Source organism: Desmodus rotundus, chromosome 9, assembly GCF_022682495.2.
Source record: "Desmodus rotundus isolate HL8 chromosome 9, HLdesRot8A.1, whole genome shotgun sequence".
Classification (NCBI taxonomy): Eukaryota; Metazoa; Chordata; class Mammalia; order Chiroptera; family Phyllostomidae; genus Desmodus; species Desmodus rotundus.
The window spans coordinates 95,847,709-95,860,328 of record NC_071395.1 but is presented as its reverse complement, the minus strand read 5'-3'; the positions used below and the strand labels follow the sequence as shown (position 1 = coordinate 95,860,328).

Sequence of the window (12,620 nt, the reverse complement as noted above, 5' to 3'; positions counted from 1 at the left end):
TTCCAGTTTTAAATATTTTACTTTATTGTCTTCATAAGTACTTATGAGGCCACATGCCCTGATTTTTGTTATGGAAAAAACCACGAGTACAATTCCAGCTCAGAGTATTTCCCATCCAGCTGAGTCTACATAAATCTCGCCCTTCCCTGGCACCTAGGCACAGTGGCATTTGGAAGATTTGCTGGAATCCCAGCTAAGGAAAAGTTATCTTGCAGGTTGGTGTAGGAGTAAAAGATATTTTAAACTTCATTCTGAAGTCCCCCAAAGCTTAGGCAAAACCACGCTTATGATGGACAGAGGTTCAGGCTTGTTTTCATGGTTCAGCTTCAGACATGTTTATGTGGCATCATCTTTTAAAAATTTTCTCTCCCAACAGCTCTTGGGTAAAAGATCCCTTTAATAGGGAACAGAGCCTTTCCCTCTGTATTATGAGAGATGAGAGTTAACTGGCCTCTTCCTCCTGGGGCACTGTTTTTCACACTGGAAGTCTCAACCCCTTGTCGGGTCATGAAATCAAGTTAATGGATCCTGAGCTCTGTCAGAACTTCAAAACCAAATAGATAGATATGGATATAAATATAGAAGAGAGAAAAGAAGAGGACAGACATATCAGAAGACATCACACTTGATTTGGATAAGCATTGTTTTGTGACACTTTTGTGTCTGTTTTATCTACCTATATGTAGGGTGTCTTGGACCACTATGTAAAATGCGGTTTTTTGCCTGTGGGTCACAGTAAAAAAACAAGTTCAAGACCGCCATCCTAGGAGAGGTTGCATGGTTGCGTCTGTTCACACTGAGCCCAAAACTGCCGCGGCAGACCCTCCCTGGGAGCGCGTTGCACAGGGAAGGGGAGAAGAGTAGCAGGCCGCTGAGCACCTGTGGGGTGAGGACAAACAGTGCAGAAAGGAGGCAGGAAAGGGCCTGAGTGGAAGCCAACTTCCCTTCACCTCCACAACAGCAGCCACAATGCACTGAGAGCCAGCAGCACACAAGGCACTTGGCCAAGTGCCTTAAATCAGCCATCCCTTTCAAGTCTCGCCACACCCCGTAAGGAGGATGAGTACTGTTATTCCTGTCTCTATTGTATAAATTAGGAACCTGAGGCTCAGGAGGTTCAATAACTTGTCTGAGGTCACACAGCTTGTACCTTTCAGACAAAACTTGGTCTCACAACCAGGTGTGCGTATGCTCGTACAATCACACTAAATAGCTCCTCTTCAGCCTAAGACCAGGGTTTGGTGTTGGCTCAGTATCAGTGATGGAGGTTGGCCAGCCAAGGGCCTTGCCTGGGAGTGCAGGGCAGTCAGGACAAGGATGCAAAGGAGCCCAGAATTTGGAGTGCAGAGCCTGTGGCTGCGAGTGTGGCAGCCCTCCCCCAGCTCAGCTCCTGCTTGCTGCAGACTGCGGTTTTGCCATCAGAGAACATGCTGCTAATTATAACCAAACAATGAGCAATCACAGCCCAGCTGGCGGTTTAGCTCTGGTTAGAGGTCTGGCAGGCTTTTCATTAGAACTTCCCTGCCCCCTGAAGGCACAGGGAGCTCTGAACTCCAGCTCCCTGTCCTCCAATCCTGGTCCACCCAGTTCAGCCAGTGCTTACTTAACCCCAGGCGTGCACGCTCTGGGTTCAGTGCCACAGCGGGGTGTGGAAGGCAGAACTTCGTTCTTGCCTTTGGTGAGCAACCTGTCCTCCCCTCCTGTAAGTTTCCTGAGTAGAATCAAAAAGCCAAGGCCCTTTTGAGCCGGCGGAGAGGAGAGAGGTTTTGGACAGCTTTGTGTCCTTGGCTGCCACTCTCTGAGGTCCTTTCTGGGGTGCTGCGAACATTTCTTTTCTGCTGTTCAATAATGTGGGGGCACAAAACTGCTTGCTCTGCCAGGGGTGTCCAACCTTTTGGTGTCTCTGGGCCCCACCAGAAGAAGAATTGTCTTGGGCCACACATTAAATACACGAACACTAACAAAAACTGGTGAGCAAAAAAAAAAAAAAAAGGTTTTAAGTAAATTTACGATTTTGTGTTGGGCCGAATTCATCACCGTCCTGGGCTGCATGTGTGGGTTGGACACCCGTGGCGAATGATCTCTAGTGGCGCTCATTTGTACAGGATGTCCCAGGGAGAGAGACTTTCAAAATCTGGGGGAATGCAAACCTGGGCCAATAAAAGAGACACATGAAATCAATACAGACCTTGGAACCTGGAGGGGGAGTTTCTCAAGTGCCTATTTTGAGGGCTCACAACTTGGGCAAGGGCGTGAGGGAACAGAGGGTCTCAGGTGGTGGAATATCTGTCTCTGTTTCCGGGGAAGTGGTTGCTGTTAATGTTTCCTGCGCTGAACCATGGATAGGCTGATCCTTGGCCAAAATTCGAAGTACATTAGGTTTATCTTTTATCCCCTCATCCCTCTCTCACCCTTCCTGGCATCTAACCCCCCTCAGGTGTACCCTCGGGACCATTCTTCCTGCTCCCACATCATGACTGCTTTATCTGCTGTCAATCAATCACGTTAAGGTCTTTGTTGAAAACTCATCAAGATATTATCCCTCTGGGGAACCATCACGGGTCTTAGGGGTATTTGGGTCCTGTTCACAGAAGAATCGCAAAGCCTCCCTAGTAGGATGCCTACCCAGACCAGGGCACTGGTCTGCAGGATAAATAAAGAGCTGGGAGGACACGAGAGGGCCTCTGGTCCTCACTGTCCAGGTGAAGATCTAAGGGCCAGAGGTACAGTGACCGATTGTCTCAGTTTACCCTGGATTGAGGAAATTTCCAGGACATGGGACTTCCAATTTTAAAACCAGACAAGTTGGTCACCCCACAAGGGGCTGTGATGAGGAAACTGATATGGGCAGAGTAGGAAGGCGAGAGGAGTTGGTCAGATTTTGTTCACCAGAAAGACGGGAAGCACCAGAAAGACGGGAAGCACCAGAAAGATGGGAAGCACCAGACAGAGGCTAGTGGGAAGACAGTTCTTAAAAGAAGAAGTAAACAGAGCCAATAAACACATTTGAAAAGTCCAAACTTACTGGGGATGTAAAAATACACACTAATGCAATTTTCCCCTGTTTGTCAAAGATTTAAACGTAAAGCCTGGGAAACCAGCACTTTCACTCTCTGCTAATGGAAATATAAGCTGTTTCGATCTTTCTGGAGGGTAATTTGGTACCAGGTGACAAAATATCTTTGAGATATCTGTGCCCTTTGACCAAGTAATTTCATTTCTTAGAAGTTGGTCTTAATGAAACAGAAATACGGTCAAAGTGTCGGCCACAGGGATGCTTGTTCTTGATGCCTTCATAGTAAAGTCAAGTGGGAGGCAACCTAACCTTTCCTCTTAGGAGGCCAAATGAAAAAGATGAGTTCCTCCTAATTTTTAAGCAAAGTAATTCAACTCTCCTTTTGTTCTGCCCTCAACTTCCAGCTTATGTCTGAAAGCCTACATTTTACACTCAATTTTCTCTCAAGGAGGAATTTTGCCATTGGCCCTTAAAAAATATTTTTCCCAGACACTTACAGCTTGCACCATCCACAGGGGCTGTTCAGTCCTTTGGCGTAGTCTCTCTGGTCAAAGCATTTTTGGTTGTGCATGAAAGAAAGCAACTTGGGCTATCTCAAGAAGGAGAAGAAAGAAGGGAAAGAAAGAAAAGCAAGAAAGAAAGGAGACTAAGGAAGAGAGAGAGAGAAAGGAAGGAAGGAAGGAAGGAAGGTAGGAAGGAAGGAAGGAAGGAAGGTAGGAAGGAAGAAAGAAGAAGTGGGGGGAGAAGGAGAAGAAAAAAGGAGGAGAAGAAGAGAGAATGAATGGTAGCAGGGAGGGTTTGACTAATACCCTCTGGATAGGCTGCTCTTTCAATGGATGGGCTCTTTTATTTAACACAATTCTGAGTTTGAGTCCCTAACTTTGGCATTTACTAGCTGTATGCCCATAAGCAAGTTACTTAACTTCTCTGTACCTCAGTGCTTCATCCATAACAAGAGATTTAAATAATTTATATAACACTTACTACACGGCAGGCTGTGGTATAATAAAAAATATATCTGGGGGAACATTTTGTAAAGTATATGATTGTCTCATCATTATGCTGTAGACCTGAAACTAATACAAAATAATATTGAATGTAAACTGCAATTGAAAAATAAAATTAAAAATATGTATTTGGCCTTTGTCCCTGGTTCTGGAACAGAGTTCCTAAAAAACACAAAACTGCTTGACTGATACTGTAGTAGTGTATTTTTTAATTCATAATGAGCCCTTTTGGACCACATATGAGTTTATGTTAATGAGATGACTCTGGGTGTGGCCCCTAGAAGGCTCAGGATGGAGGCTGGCCACCAAAAAGATCAAACAGGTAAGAGGAGGTAAGATTAGATCAGCCCCATCCATCCCTCGGTTTCCAGACAATGTGTCCATGTGTAGGAAGGGTGGTGAATCTGCATTTCATGGGGACAGAGGCTCCGTGTCTAGACCCACCCTATGTACCTCCCCATCCGGCTATTCATCCATAGTCTTTATAATGAACCCATAAATGTAAGTAAAGTGTTATCCTGAGTCCGATGAGTCATTCTAGCAAATTACTGTCCTGAGGGGAACTGTAGTAACCCTCACATTTGCAGCTGTTGGAGCAAAAATGTGGGAAGTCTGGGCTGAGTCCTGTAACTTGTGGAATCCGGTGTTAACTCCAGGGAGGTAACGTCAGAATCAAAGTGAATTTTTGGACACCCAGTTGCTGTCAGAGAATTGTTTTATCTCAGAAAACACCCCAACACCCCCACGCACAGCACTGGGTAAGCACTAAATATTAGCTCAGTTAGTCCTTTTAACTTTATGAGATACATACTATTAGTATCTGGCCGTGTATGTGTATGCTCAGACCCTCTGCTTTCTCAGAATCTTTATTCCCTCCTAACTTGTCTACACATGTGGCTCCCTAGTATTGTGTCTACACATGTGGTCACTCAGTATTGACACCACCACCCTCCCTCCAGGCTCACAGACTAGAACCTGCAATGCCCTTTGTGTCCCACCTGCTGTCAAATTCTGCTCCCTGTGGTAATCCTCTTCTCTCTTCCCCATCACTCCCCCATTCATTAAAGACCTTACAACCTGGCTCACTGCCTTTCTTGATACTCAGCACATCCAGACTCTATCCTGAGTACATCACCATACTCCACATCCCTCCTGGTCCCTTCAATGTCTATTAGATGACCTTTCTAACACTCTGCCTCTCCATTCATTAATCTGCTAGCTACCTTTCCCTTCCTTCCCACCTCAGCCACCTACTTCTATCATCTTATCCTAGATCATCTCACCCGCATCAACTGCCCCTATTTAAAAGTCTCTATTTCAAGTAGGTCTCTCTGACCACTACGTCAAATCAATTTGCTTTCCACTCCTACATTTGTTCATCCCCTCAGGGACCTCTCTTTCATTCAGTGGTTGTCCAGTCCCCTTATCATCCCTCTAGACCATCACCTGCCTCCCTTCTCAGCTTAGAGCCAATAAACATACTTGCATAATACTCTTATCATTCATAATGATATTAAAATATGTCTGCAAATTCTTTGACACCTGTATTAGTTGTTTTGGGCTGCCATAAAATATCATAGACTGGGTGGCTTAAACAACAGAAATTTATTTTCTTGCTCTTCTAGAGGCTGGAAGACTAAGATCAAGATTCCGGCTCATTTGGTTTCCGGGAGGGGCTCTCTTCTTGGTTTGAGATGGCCACCTTCTCGCTGTTCCTCTTGTGTATGCACGGAGAGAGAGCAAGCAAGCTCTGTGTGTTTCTTCTTATAAAGATGCTAATCCTACTGGATCAGGGCCACACTTTCATGAACTCATTTAACTTTGAACTTCCTTAGAGGCCCCATCTCCAAATACAGCGACACTAGCGGATGGAGCTTCGATATATGGTTTTTGTATTGTTTATAATGAACCACAACCATAACCATCCAGTCAATAACAATACTTTTCCCTTCAAAAGGTGGAGTCCAATTACCCTCCACTTGAACGTGGACTGGACTTAGTGACTTGCTTCTAACACATAGAATGTGGCAAAAGTAATACAGTGTGACGTGAGTTGAGGTCATGAAAGGATAGCTTCTGCTTGGTTCCCCCTCTAAGATCACTGCCTCTGCGGAAGGCCACCTGTCACATTGTGAGGACGTTCAAGCAGCCCATGAAGAGGTTCACGTGGACAGGAACTGAGTGTTTGCCAACGGCCACCTCTGGTTTGCCAGTCATGGAGTGTACCGCCTTGGAAGCAGATTCTCCAGCCTGGTCAAGCTCTCAGATGACTGCAGCCCAGCTAATGTCTTAACTGGAAACCCATGGCAGATGCCAAGCCAAAACTGTTTGGCCAAGCTGCTTACAAATTATAAGTTCTGTCTCACAGAAACTATACGATAATGAATGTCTGTTGTTTGAAGTCACTAAGTGTTAGGATAATTTGTTTAGCAACAATAGATAATACAACCATCTTGACCTTCATTCCTCCCCACTGATGGACCTAGCAAAACCCCAACTCTGTCTAATCTTTCAGCTCTTCCATGACTGTATTTCACCTGCTGATTGTGGCTAGAGAAAAACATGTGACTGTGTTGAAAGGTCACCCTTTAAACTCATAACTTTGACCTCGGGAGCCCCATGCTGCTGCCCAGCAACCCTCCAATCTCACCCCCCAGACAAGTCACTCTCCTTGTGATAACTATATCACACTTCTCTCTTCTCAGGTCTTCACACAACTCCCCCTTCTTCTCACTTTCAGTCAATGGTGTATTTTTTCCCCCACCGAGAAAATAGGAATCAGAAAAAAAAAATCTTATCCTCCCACCACCAAAAATATCATCCTCTAGTATTCAGGCTCTTACACTCCTCCTTCCTTCCTCTTAGGATGAATGGACCATCCGGGTGTCTGTCTGAGCCCAGTCCCCCCCTGCTCCACCCCCTGCCTTGTACACTGGATCTCTTCTTGCTTATGACTCCAGCAATTATCTGCTCTCTCCTCCACATGGTCAAATTTTCTCTATTGGACCATTCCCATTAGCATACTAATGGAATATAACTCTCACATTAAAAAAAAAAAATCTTGACCCTCCCTTCCCCTCCAGTTACTTCACCATTTGTCTGCTAACCATTCATAGCAGAACTTAAAAAAAAAATTGCCTGTATGTTTCTGTTTCTTCCTATTCTCTGTCACACACACTCCAGTCAGGGCTGTGCCCCTCCCATGAGAGTGAAACCACATTTATCAAGGTCCCCAATGATTTCTATGCTGACAAAGTCAATGGTCAATTCTCTGTTCTTACATGACCCATCAGCAGCAATCAAAGTCACTTGATCACTCCCTTCTTGAACAATTCCTTCAGTTGCTTCCAGACACCAGAGTCCACTGATCTGCCTCTTACTACACCAGCTGTTCCTTTGCCATTTCCCTTTCCACGAGCTCTGAGATTGGAATGCTCTAGCACTTAATTCTTGAATTGCCTCTCCTCTTCTCTCTTTCTTGCATTTCCCTTCTTCTCGCTTCTTCCTGCGGTTGCCTTATCTTGTCCCATGGCTTTAAACAGCATCTATGTGCTACAAGCCCCCTTGTTTAAATCTCTAACCCAGAGCCTCTCCCAGAATGAATGAAAGCAAACTATGTCTTCAGCTTTCTCCCTTTTTTGGCACATTTCTCCCCACCTTTCTGTGGTTTCTCTTCTCCTCATATCCAGATTTTTCATACTCAAGGGTAACTGATAGGATTAAAACATTAGCTAGTGCTCAGCTAGCCTTGCACATAATGGAAATATTAATCAAATGTAATGAAATTATTCCTTTCAAGGAACAATATTTACATTTGGCCTACAGGCAGATTTATGCCTCTGTACTGATGAAATTTCAGTTACAGGCATATAGGATTTCAATCTAATTAGGCCTGGGGTAGAAAGGGGGATGTATGTGGGCTGTTGAGGGTGAGAAACTGTTCCAAATCCCTCACATGTTGATCACCGCCTCAGTCTTGCTGTGGAATGAATGAGTTTGCGCTGATCGTTTTTGGTCTGGTTGTAGTAAAGATCAGCAGAGCCCCACCCTGAGTTTCAGTGGTTCCTGCCTTGCTGTGGTAGTGCCATAACTAGGTCATGGTAGTAACAATGTGTGGATTCATTTTCACTTAGTTTTTCAGATGTGCTGTTCTTAAGCCATTAATTAAACCCTTCACTTGGCCCACAATGGTGGATATTCAGTCTAAAGATGCAAATTAGACATTCACATTTGACTGAACCATTTTCAGGAGTTTCACATGTTAGAATCTCCATAAATAAGAATGCAATTTTACTTCCCTCCATTTGACAATGATAAGATGAGATTCAATGAGGTGACAACAGTGTGGAAGTCAGGGGCATTGAATCAGTCCGGGTCCTGTCACTCCAGATAGTGAGAGAGTTGCATGAAGGGGCTGTTTACAGGGTTCAGGTAAGCCCCAAGGGTGAGGAAGCAAGGGAATGTAGTAACAAGTTCCAGAGACCAGCAACAACAGAAACTTTTTATCACTTCTGGACTCAAGGGACAAATGTGGGGTAGTGACCAGATCCCAGGGGCAGCTGCAGCTAGAGGGTTTTGGACAGCAGCCTTAACCAACCATCAGCCCAACAGGGTTGGAGTTGGCAGAATAAACATCCTGACCTCCTCCTTCCTTTCTCTCATCAGTGCCTCCCATTGGCCAAACTCAACCAGAAACCAGGGGGCAAGGTAGCCTCTTGGTATATAGACCATACAGGTCAGCCTCCTGGGTCTCAGAGCAGGGTGGAGAAGGCTGGAGAGTGAGCTGGGGGAGCCAATGGGGAAATCTTACAGACTTGTTCTGAATAACAACTTCAGGAGTCAAAACTATTAGAAGGCAACATTCTCAAGATGGATGGTTCATGACCCCTGTCCGCACTAGCAAAAACCACTAACGCTGATGTTCTACCTGAAGGTGGGGTATGTGATGGCTAAATTTACATGTCGACTTGACTGGGCTAAGGAATGCCCAGATAGTTGGTAAAACATTATTTCTGGTGTGTCTGTGAGGATGTTTCTGGAAGAGATTAGCATTGGAATCAGTAGACTGGGTAAAGAAGATTGCCCTCCCCAACGCAAGTGGCATCAATCATCCAACCTGTTCAGTGCCGGGACAGAACAAAAAGATGGAGGAAGGGTGGATTCTCCCTCTCTCTTCTTGAGCTGGGACGTCCATCTTCTCCTGCCCTCAGCCATAGAAACTCCTGGTTCTGGGGCCTTTGCACCCCATGACTTATACCAGTGGATCCCTGGGTTCTCAGGCCTTTGAACTTGGACTGAAGGATACCACTGGCTTTCCTGTTTCTCCACCTTGCAGATGGCGGATCATGGGACTTCTTGGCTTTCACAATCATGTGAGCCAATTCCTATTACATATATTACATAATATATGTATTATACATAGGACACACACACACACACTCATATATCCTATTGGTTCTGTTTCTCTGAAGAATTCTGATTCACATATAGTATTAGAATAATCTCTATGTATATAAGACTGGAAGTCTGTTCCCCAACCATGCTTATGTGACAGGGACAAGATTTATTGAAGTGTGAGTATTCTAGGTAGAGTTCTGGCTTAATAACTGTGATATTTAGATCTTCTGGGATATAGAATTGGGAGAATGAGTGGAAAGAGAGACTGGAGGAAACAGGAAAGGATTGGACACAAGAGGCTAAATCACCCTCCATAACAAAGAGCTCAGAAAGAGGGGAGACATTTGGATGCTGGAGAGCGTATAGGAGCTTTTGACTTGTGAAGGACCTTGAGTAGCTATGGATATGAAAGCATTAAGGAGGAGAAAAGGGGGTCTTAGGAAAACCTTGCAAAGTGTTTATATCTCTTCAAAAGATAATAATAAATATTGGAATTTCTTTTAAAATGACTTTCAGTTGCTGGACCATATTTCTTTATATGACCTCCAAGCGTGCCAAGGCCATGTGAGACCCATACCTTTACTGGAGTTACACCGAAAGGCCTCTGGACTGTTTTGGCAATCAAGGTCTGGCCAGAAGCCACTCTCCACACCACGTTGTTCATCCTCTGCACAGGACTCAAGCACAGGATCTTCTGAGGACTCAGCTTCCTCCCAGGCTGTGGTACCTTACACAGGATCGCTGTAAAGTGGGAGGGATAACCATTTCACACAGAGGCCAGAGAGGATAAACAAGTCATTCATGACCATCCACCAGGCTGCCTAAAGGAGAAAGGAGGCTTAAAACCCCAGGTCTCCCACTCAGTGTGGCCTGCATCCTACTCAGCTGAGAATGGCTGCAGATTCTGTTTCCTTCCTTTCTAGAAAGTGAAGAGCCATCTCCTCTTTCCTTCCAGAGAAGGCTCAGGCTTTTGCCAAGGGCCTGTGTAGGACAAGACTGGATCCTGAGCATTTACAAAACTGTTTCTTTTGAGTCTTTCATTCCTTTCGTGAAAGCAGTTTAAATTACAGAGGGGTGAGGTGCGAAGCCCAAGGACCAGGACTTGGGGGTCTGAGCATTAAGGCATGCCATCTACACCATATTCTGAACTTGGTATGGAGGCTCTGATCGGGATGGGATGTTGCCTAATGTGGGCTAATGGAATGTGGGGAGACATGGACTGACGGGTCCTGGTAAGAGGCTTCCACTTCCTTTCATGAGAACTATCAAAAAGGCAGCTTGCATTCTTTCTCCTGAGAGGGAATGAAAGTGCATACAGCTTTGGCTGCTGCTGGTAACCAGGTTGCAACCTTGAAGGCTAAGAGTCTTAGGATGAAGTTGACACCTTGGAGGAGGGTGGAGAGACAAAACACACATATACACACACACACACAGCCGATAGATCAGACCTTGCAGAAAGCCCACCTACCTCAAACTTTTTTATTGTCGTGGAACGATAGCTTCCTTTTATTATTTAAGCCAGTCTGAGCTGTGTTTTCTGTTATCGCAATAAAGATCATCCATCTTCCTGATACCTTATGGCAGCTCAGATTCTGTGCTGCAGGCTCCGGAACGGGAAGGCACTGTTTGGTCTGGGAAGATTCTGTCCTGACATAGGCAATATATCACTGTATCACTGGATTTTAACCCTTTTGGGGAGGGAGGCAAGGTCAGGCAACTCATCTTGAAGCTTGAGGGGAGGGAGTGATGAGTCCCAGTCATTCAGCAAAGCCACAGCTGAAAGGACAGCTCCTGTGCTTGAATGTGACCCTCTGGGAACTCAGAAGGCATGGGCTGCTAGAGCCAGGTCAGCCATGCGTTCTTTTCCTGGGGTTTCTAGGGATCCATGGAAAGGTATAAGGAAGTCCATGAAACCCTGACAGTATATGAGGGATTTTGTGTGTGTACATTTTTGTTTAAATGGTATAAAGTCCTCTACATCCAACTGCTTGGGTTCCCCCTTGTCATAACCTCTCTTCCTTCTTACTCCCTAGAAGGGATGACCTGAAAGATCATAGATGGCAGACAAATCCATTATATAGAAAAATATTTTTTAAGTTACTGGGGACTTTGCCAAGCTACTGGAAGAGGAGAGCAGGGGACATGTCCTGAAATGAAAAAGTCCATCAGGAAGTGAAAACAGCCACAAGCTTAGTTGAAGGAGAATAATGAGGATTAGACCTGTCCTCTGTGTAGAAAATCCAGGTGCATGGATGCACATGAACATGTACCCACGCATGCCACACGCCTTGTATGATATGGGATGACAATTAACACATGCATTATCTGATGGTTTTCAATGGGCATTTCCATCACTGCCTCCTGTGGGCCACGGCCACTAGGTCTCATGTTTTCCCCAGGTTCACAGAGTGTAGTGCCCAGGGTCCCTCAATACACGGTGATGCTGTGACCCAAGGTCAGGTATTGTTTCCTCTGTTGGTGCTCTAACCTCTACATCAGTGGTTTGTGAACCTGACTGATTATCAGCATCACCTGGATGCTTCCCTACAGTGCAGAGTCTTGGGCTCGACTCCGGCCCTAGAAACTCTGGGTCAGGCTGTCTGGAGCAGGGCCTGGATACCTGCATTTTGGGAAGCATCCCAGGTGAACTGGGACACCATTTTGGGTTTTGGAACAACTATATAAAGAGCTCTGTGTGGTATATGGCCTCCCCCAGGCAGGCTTAGAAAACCTGTAGAACAGGTAATCCGTCTCAGATGCCTCACATTCCTCTTTTAGGGCTCTTCTGCCCTTTGGCCATCCTTCCTGATGGATGCCTCATGGTTCTTTCCCTAACCTCTTATCAGATGGTAGCTTAGGCACTTTTAGGGGGTGGTACATTGTCACAGTGGTATATTAGGGATGAGTAATCATTTAAATTCAAAAGTAGTAAATCTCTAATGGTAGGATTTTAGGCTTTGGGACAGACCGAATTGGATGCCGGAGATGTTGTAGGGAGGGGAGACATCTGACCACACTGTGTAGTGACTGTGCATTTGCCATGACAGCTCTCCCCCGCAGAACTCCCACGTGTATATCATATGCTCATATGCATACCGTACACACGCAATACCTACAAAACAGAATGAATAGTAAACACACAATGAGCAGGTGGGTTTTCAGAGCGTGCAACCTTTTTCAGGGGAAAAAAATGATGAAAG

At 45.3% G+C, this 12,620-nt stretch overlaps 1 pseudogene; it reads right to left on the bottom strand.

The window, feature by feature from the left end:
• LOC128779242 (large ribosomal subunit protein eL29 pseudogene) overlaps nucleotides 1-12,080 on the bottom strand; it is a 29,561-nt pseudogene extending 17,481 nt beyond the window's left edge.
• Between the last annotated feature and the right edge of the window lie 540 nt (nucleotides 12,081-12,620).